Source organism: Ovis aries, chromosome 11, assembly GCF_016772045.2.
Source record: "Ovis aries strain OAR_USU_Benz2616 breed Rambouillet chromosome 11, ARS-UI_Ramb_v3.0, whole genome shotgun sequence".
Taxonomy (NCBI): Eukaryota; Metazoa; Chordata; class Mammalia; order Artiodactyla; family Bovidae; genus Ovis; species Ovis aries.
In genome coordinates, this window is record NC_056064.1 from 43,313,609 (window position 1) to 43,321,720 (window position 8,112).

Consider the following 8,112-nt stretch of genomic DNA (forward strand, 5'->3'; position numbering starts at 1 on the left):
CTCCGCTTTGTCCAGGACTTGCCCATTGAGCGTACATCTCTCCTCTGAAGCTTACAACCCTCCTATTTTGGGTAAAGAAAGAATTACACTCTACATTTACACACATGAAGAAGTAGAGGTTCACTCAAACAGATTATGTGAGCTGCTCGGAATCACACATCTAAGAAATGGCAGAAGCAGGCATTGCCCTCAGGTGGCCAGCTGTCCAGTCTGGAGCACTTTGATGCTGAGGAAGGAGCACAGACTTTGGGGTTAGACAGTTTAAAGTTCAAATCCGGAATCTGTCACTTCCCAGCTGTGTGCCCCAGGACAAGTCACTTCATCTCTCTGAGCTTCCATTTCCCCTAACCTGGGATGGTCCTTACAGCTTCTACTCAGCCACTGATCTTAGTGCCTCAACCACGTTCCCCAGTGGATGCTACAGAAGCCCACTGGGTTCTCACCTTTGCCATCTTTTACAGGAGGAAGCACAGAGAGACTGCATAACCTGGACCAGGTCACACCCCTGGGAAGTGGAGGATCCAGGATTCAAACCCAGGCAGCCTGGCCCTACTGCCTCAGAATGCCCGGCCCACGGATGTTGCAGAATTCGAAATGAAACCATTTATGCGAAGTGCGAAGCAGGTAATGGATCATAGTGGCTCCCTTCCTAGTCCATCTCGTTTTCCTTTACCAGGATGATTCCAAATGGGACTGAGGAATGGGCACTGAGGGGATTCCACAGAGCACAGCCTGGGGAGGTTCCTTGAGGGGCTGCAGGCTGTGGGGGCTCTGGAAAGAATCCACAGGAGGCTGGCAGGGAGAGGAAGCTTCCCAGGGTCTGGCCTGCAGGCTGTAACCGGATTCCGGCTCTGTCCTCTCCATCTGGCCAGGGACCCCATCCCAGGGAGGCCCAGGGCCTGGCCCTTTGCCCCTGGGAGGCTGGGTCCTGGGTCGTGGAAGGGGCTGAGAGGTCAGGAGGGGCTCGGGGAGGGGCACAGGGGGCCCTCTGCGCTGAGGAGGCAGGGCCCTGGCACCCTGGCGCCGCACAGCTGCCAGCGTCTGTCAGCCTCCCCGCAGGGCGCGGCCGGGGGCCTGCTGGCCTCTCCATCTTCCTGACAGGCTCCTCTTCTGAGGCCGGGAAAGAACAACAACGGTCCTCCCCTCACGGCAACCCATTTGTTAGATGAAGGCCGGACACCGGCACCTTTAACCTCCTCAAAGTCAGCGTGTCCCCGCCAAGGCCCTGAGACCCGCAAGACAGAGATGGATGGACGTGGCTGTTTGTGGAAAAAAGCCCTGAGTGGCCAAGGAGAGCAGGGTTTCCAGGAAGGGAGGGGACCCCATTTCTGGTTGTTGTTGGGGGAGTTGGAGGAGGAAGAGGAAAAGCCTGCGTGAGGAGGAGGGTCCCTGAGGAGGACGGTGGGCTTGGCCACACCTGAGCCATCCCAAGGAGCTTTTGGAATTTCCCCCATTGTGCTCAACACGTGGGCGTGTCCTTGGGAATCCCCCACGGCTCCCCACCCTTGACCTGTGCCTGCAACTGCGGGGCTGTCAGGGGAGAACCTGGGCCTGGAGACAGAGGCTCGAGTTTGACGTGTGGCCTTGTCCTTCTTCCACCATGTGGCTTCAGACATGACACATCCCTTTTCTGGGCCTCAGTTTTCTCGCTGTTGAAGCAGAGACGACAGTACTCACCTCGTGTGGCCGTTAAGAGGATCCACGATCTGATGTCTGCGAAAAGAGCTGGCTGACCACAAAGGGCGATGCGCGTGGGGAATTACTATATCTCCCCTTTCCTTACTCTGCTGGACTATGGGGCAGGTCACGGCTCCATAGAGGATGAAGACAGCGCATCCCAGCTGCCCTTTGACCCCCATACCTTCTTTTATGGTAACATAACAGAGTGTTGAGGTCATGGCCTTGGGAATCAGGAGAGTGTGGGTTCACATTTGGCTCTGATAAATCTGTAAATCTTTTTTGGCTGTGCCGCATAGCTGGTAGGATCTTAGTTCCCTGATCAGGGATTGAACCTGGGCCCCAGCAGTGAAAGCGCTGAGTCCTAATCACTGGGCAACCAGGGAATTCCTGAGCCTCAGTTTCTTCATCTGTAAAATGGGAATAAGTTTTTTCTTCTTTCCCTTCTTTCTCAGTTGGGTTGCTGAGAAGTGAATGAGGTATAGTAGGAAATCTCGTGCCATAGCTTAGTGCACCGTGTTTAGTGGTACAGTCTGGATGACGACGATGGAAACACCTGAGGTTTTTGCCTTGAGGACAACTTCAAAAGGCAACTTGAGAGGGAGAAGGCCATTAACGTTCACTCACGTAGTAGAACAAGAGTCGAATGAGACACCTGATCCCCAGCAAGACCATGTAGGGTTGAGAGGGGAGACAGACAAGCTGTCTGTCTGTCTTCCAAGGATGGAAACCATTTTGGACCAGAATGTTTGTGGCTGGTCCTGGGATTCATTTGGAATCTATATGTCCTTTGCTTCTTGGAAGGCTTTGAGGTACCAGGGTCACTACTGACCTCTAGGACTTTTATGAGGCTCAACCAATTCGATGGACAGATTGGCGTTGAGTAAACCACAGAATACTGTCCTCACGACGATCACAGATGCTCCCAGGAAGCTTGCAGGACATTCCACGCCAAGGATCCAATGACAGGGTCTTGCTTTAAATCCCAGAAAACACTGTGTTAATATTAGAGACAATTTCTCAGCTGAGTTTCCTCTCTTGTGCGTAAATTTTTGGTGCAGCCATCACTTATTTGCACTGAGACTGTGGGCAGAGGACTGGAAAACACAGTCATCTGAGGCACTGAGTCACCTGATTCTGAGCTCCAGCTCCTGAAGGTCACCTGACCTCGGTCTCCTCAACTGAAAAGTAGCAGCTCTCTGTACAGACGACCTGCAGACACTCAGTAGGTGCTCAATAAACGTGCCCTTTCTAGAGCTTCTGTGCCTGTAGGAGCTAGAAGCATGTGAATCTCAAGGGCAAGCTCTCAGTTAGGGCAGCCAGGAAAAAAAATACAGGCAGCCCAGTTAAGTATGCTCTGTGTAATATTGGTGGCCCAGTGGTAAAGAATCCGCCTGCCAATGCAGGAGACACAGGAGATGTGGGTTCGATCCCTGGGTCGGGAAGATCCTCTGGAGAAGGAGATGGCACCCCACTCCAGTCTTCTTGCCTGGAAGATCCCATGGATAGAGGAGCCTGGAGGGTTATAGTTCATGGGGTTGCAAAGAGTCAGACACGACCTAGCATACAGCCACTCAGATATAATACTGGGGACACGCTTAAGCTAAAAAGGAATTTTTTATTTATCTGAAATTCAAACTCAACTGGGTGTCTGTTTTCCGCCCCCCGCCCGCCCCGCTAAGTCTGGAAACTGTCATCCAAGGCAAAACTAATCTTCAAGATGGAGAAGACTCTGGCCTTACTTTCTGAGCCAGGATATCTGCACTTTGACAGAAGGCTCTGGCAGGACACTCTCAAGGGGAACTTCCAGAGGGAGGGGTGGTGGTCAGGCAGGTTTTACTTTGTCTGTGGGCTTTCTGGTTGCAAGAGGAGCCCAGGGTCCCCCAGGAAATTCTCCTGCGGAGGCCTTGGGAGTGAGACAAAGCAGACAGGAGGCAGGAGGAGGAAGGGTGTGCAGGTGGAAGGAGTGAGGACAAAGGTGAGTGCCCTTGGGCAGGAAGTGCTGAAAGGGAGAAGGAGGGAGGCCCGGGCAGGGCGCCAGCCTGGGAGACTCCCGGGCCCACTTCCCTGGGCGCGCCTTTCCAGCCCCTGATGCAAGGCAGCCAGGCCATTATTTGGGGAAAAGACCAGCTAACCAGATAGGACAGCAAACCAGGGATTTATGTGGTGTGGGAACAGCTCGGGTTTCCCTCACTGTTTATCCAGCAGTATTTTTTAAAACAGAAATCAGCGCGGGTAACCACAGCTGTGAGTTACTGGCTCTGGCTGCAAGGCCCTTGAGGGCTGAGGAGAGTGGAGGGGGTCTCCTCAAAGGTGCTTTGCTCTGCATCGGCTTAGAAGTTGCTAAAGGAATGTGTCCTTCCAGAGCCTGGGGCCAGGTGGGAAGGGCAGCCCTGGGCAGGCTCCAGATCACTCTCTCTCCTTAGGACAAACACCAGCATCCCTGGGGGAACTGTGACTGTCAAGGCCTGAAGCCTTAGAGACCTCTGGGTCTAGGGGTCATGAACCCTCAAGGGGCCAGGCAAGTAAACACTAGCTAGGGAAGCCAGCTGGGATACCCAGGCTACAATGAGAGACAGAGGGGGCCCAGAGCTGCTTAGCAGTAGTAGTTTAGTTGTTAAGTCATGTCCGACTCTTGCAACCCCATGGACAGTGGCCTGCCAGGCTCCTCTGTCCATGGGATTCTCCAGGCAAGAATACTGGAGTGGGTTGCCATTTCCTTCTCCAGGGAAGAGCCGCTTGACACTGGCCAATTTTGCCTTGCAAGAACTTAGTTTTACCAGAACTTTCCATTATTTTTTTTAAAGTCAGGATTCTAAATCTTACAGGTAATTTCTCAGTTTGTATTGATATTTATTTATTTATAAGTGCTTATTTATTTATCTGGCTGCACCAAGTTGTAGTTGTGGTGCGTGGGATATAGTTTCCTGACCAGAGATTGAACCTGGGCCCCCTGCATTGGGAGAGAGGAGTCTTAGCCACCGGACCAGGGAAGTCCCTATATTTATTTATTTGTAATGGAAATATAGTTGATGTACAATATCATGTTAGTTTCAGGAGCACTACATAGTGATTTGACATTTGTATATATTCTGAAATGATCATCATGATGTCTCCATCTAGCCCCATACAAAGTTATTACAGTATTATTGACCATATTCCTTATGCTGTGCATCGTATCCCCATGGCTTAATTATTTTATAATTGGAAGTTTGTAGCTCTTAATCCCCTGTACTTATTTCAAACAAATGGCAAATACCTGTTTGTTCTCTGTACCTATGAGTCTCTTTTCATTTGGTTTTCTTTGTTTTGCTCTTTAGATTCTACATATAGATGAGATCATACAGATTCTGTTTTGTCTTTCTCTGTCTGACTTATTTCACTTAGCATAATACCCTCTAGATCCATCTGCGTTGTCACAAACAATAAGATTTCATTTTTAATGGCTGAGTAATATTGCCGGGAGAAATATCAATAACCTCAGATATGCAGATGACACCACCTTTATGGCAGAAAGTGAAGAGGAACTAAAAGCTTCTTGATGAAAGTGAAAGAGGAGAGTGGAAAAGTTGGCTTAAAGCTCAACATTCAGAAAATGAAGATCATGGCATCTGGTCCCATCACTTCATGGGAAATAGACGGGAAACAGTGGAAACAGTGTCAGACTATTTCTTTGGGCTCCAAAATCACTGCAAATGGTGACTGCAGCCATGAAATTGAAAGATGCTTACTCCTTGGAAGAAAAGTTATGACCAACACAGATAGCATATTGAAAAGCAGAGACATTACTTTGCCAACAATGGTCTGTCTAGTCAAGGCTATGGTTTTTCCAGTAGTCACGTGTAGATGTGAGAGTTGGACTGTGAAGAAAGCTGAGCGCCGAAGAATTGACGCTTTTGAACTGTGGTGTTGGAGAAGACTCTTGAGAGTCCCTTGGACTGCAAGGAGATCCAACCAGTCCATTCTGAAGGAGATCAGCCCTGGGATTTCTTTTGGAGGGAATGATGCTGAAGCTGAAACTCCAGTACTTTGGCCACCTCATGCAGAGTTGACTCATTGGAAAAGATTCTGACGCTGGGAGGGATTGGGGGCAGGAGAAGAAGGGGACGACAGAGGATGAGATGGCTGGATGGCATCACAGACTCGATGGATGTGAGTCTGAGTGAACTCCGGGAGTTGGTGATGGACAGGGAGGTCTGGCGTGCTTCGATTCATGGGGTTGCAAAGAGTCGGACACAACTGAGCGACTGAACTGAACTGAATATTCTCTCTCTGCGTGTATACACACACACATATATATGTGTGTTTTTGTTGTTCTTGTTTAGTCACGAAATTGTATCCAACTCTTTCCAACCCCATGGACTGTAGCCTGCCAGGCTCCTCTGTCCATGGGATTTCGCAGGCAAGAACACTGGAATGGGTTGCCATTTCCTTCTCCAGGATCTTCCTGACCCAGGGAGTGAACGTGTGTCTCATGCATTGAAAGCAGATTTTTTACCACTGAGCCACCAGGGAAGAGCTATATATATGAATATATTATGTGTATATATGTATATATATATATGTTTCACATCTTTATCCATTCATTTATCAGTGGACACTTTGGTTGCTTCCACAGGTTGGCTATCGTAAATAATGCTGCAATGAATAATGGGGTGCATGTATCTTTTTGAATTAGTGTTTTTATTTTCTTCAGGTAGATACCCAGAAGTGAAATTGCTGGATCATATGGCAGTCCTTTTTTTAATTTTTTGAGGAATCTCCATAATGTTTTCCATAGTGGCTGTTCCTATTTACAATTCCATCAACTGTTCATGAGGGTTCCCTTTTCTCCATACCCTCACCAGCACTTGTTATTTTTTGTCTTCTTGTTGAGAGCCATTCTGACAGGTGTGTGAAGTGAAAGTCATTCAGTCATGTCCAACTCTTTGGGACCCCATGGACTGTAGCCTGCCAGGCTTCTCTGTTCATGGAATTCTCCAGGCAAGAATACTGGAGTGGGTAGCTGTTTCCTTCTCCAGGGGATCTTCCCAACCCAGGGATTGAACCTAGGTCTCCTGCATTGCAGGCAGATTCTTTACTGTCTGAACCACCAGGGAAGATGGGTGTATAGTGGTATCTAATTGCGGTTTTGACTTGCATTTCTCTGCTGATTAATGATGTTGAACATCTTCTCATGTGTTTGTTGCCATCTGTATGTCTTCTTTGGGAAAATGTCTATTCAGGTCCTCTTGTCACTTTTGGGAAGGTTGTTTGGGTGTTGTTTTTTTTTGATGAGATAGTTAGTTGTAGGATCTCTCAGTTTTTAAACATTGGTGATAAATTTAAAACACTCCTAGTCCAGGAATTCCCTGGCAGTCCAGTGGTTAGGACTCGGCGCTTACACTGCCACGACCCAGGTTCAGTTTCTGGCTGGGGAACTAAGATCCCACAAGCTGAGTGATTCGGTCAAAAAACAAACAAAAAGTCCTGTGGGCACAATTTGATTCTTAAACTGCCAATTTGTAATCTCTGGTGTCCTCCAAGTCTGCCTGCTCTCCATTTTACAGATGATAGAGCTGAGGCTCAGAGAGGCCTAGTGACCTGCCCAGGGCTGCACAGGTCACTGTTGGGAAAACCATGGGTCCAGGAAGCCTGTCTAGTGCTCCTTGCCCAAGATAGCAGATTTGTTGGCTGAGCCCGAGGTCTTAACAAGCAATTCTCAAGTGCGTCCCGTGTATCTCTCGTTTGCACAGACATGAGGTTTACCAACACACTCATAACCTACTTGATTCTAGCAATGGCCATGAGGGAGCAGGGCTGGCATTAATCCATTTTCTTTTACAGGTGAGGAAACCGAGGCTGGGAGAGGCTAAATGATTGCAAGGTCAACAGTCTTAGAAAGGGCTGGAGTTAAGGACTCCAGTAACCCCTCTATGATTTTTCTACCCCCAAACTCTGTCGTATTTGGGAGATTCAGCCTGAGATAGAAAATAGACTCCTAAAAGGGAACAGTAAATGGATGGGATACTTGAGTAAACGGAATATTCTTCGTAACTTAAAGTTAATTGAAAATCCATAGGTTATCAATTTTCCAAGCAAGTGAATAAAACAAGATATTTCAGAGAGCAATTACACAAGCAAGGTTAAATCTTTCTTTGATGATTCCAAAGGCATTTCAGGGGAACGTAATGCCTTGGGGCATCATTACGAACACCAATAATTACCGTGTAGGGCTGTGAGATGAGTTCTCATCAATTTCCTCCTGGCTATTTGGGGATGTTCTAGAAGACTGCAGCCCATGGTGGTGAGCATATGTCTGTGTTCCTGTTGCTCTTTCCTTCTTTGCCCATTTCAGGGCAGCTCTGTGGAAAGAGCAGTGACTCATGAGGGATCTTGCTGCCCTTCACCTATAAAATGGGGATAATACTGACTCCTATACTCACTGTATAGGTC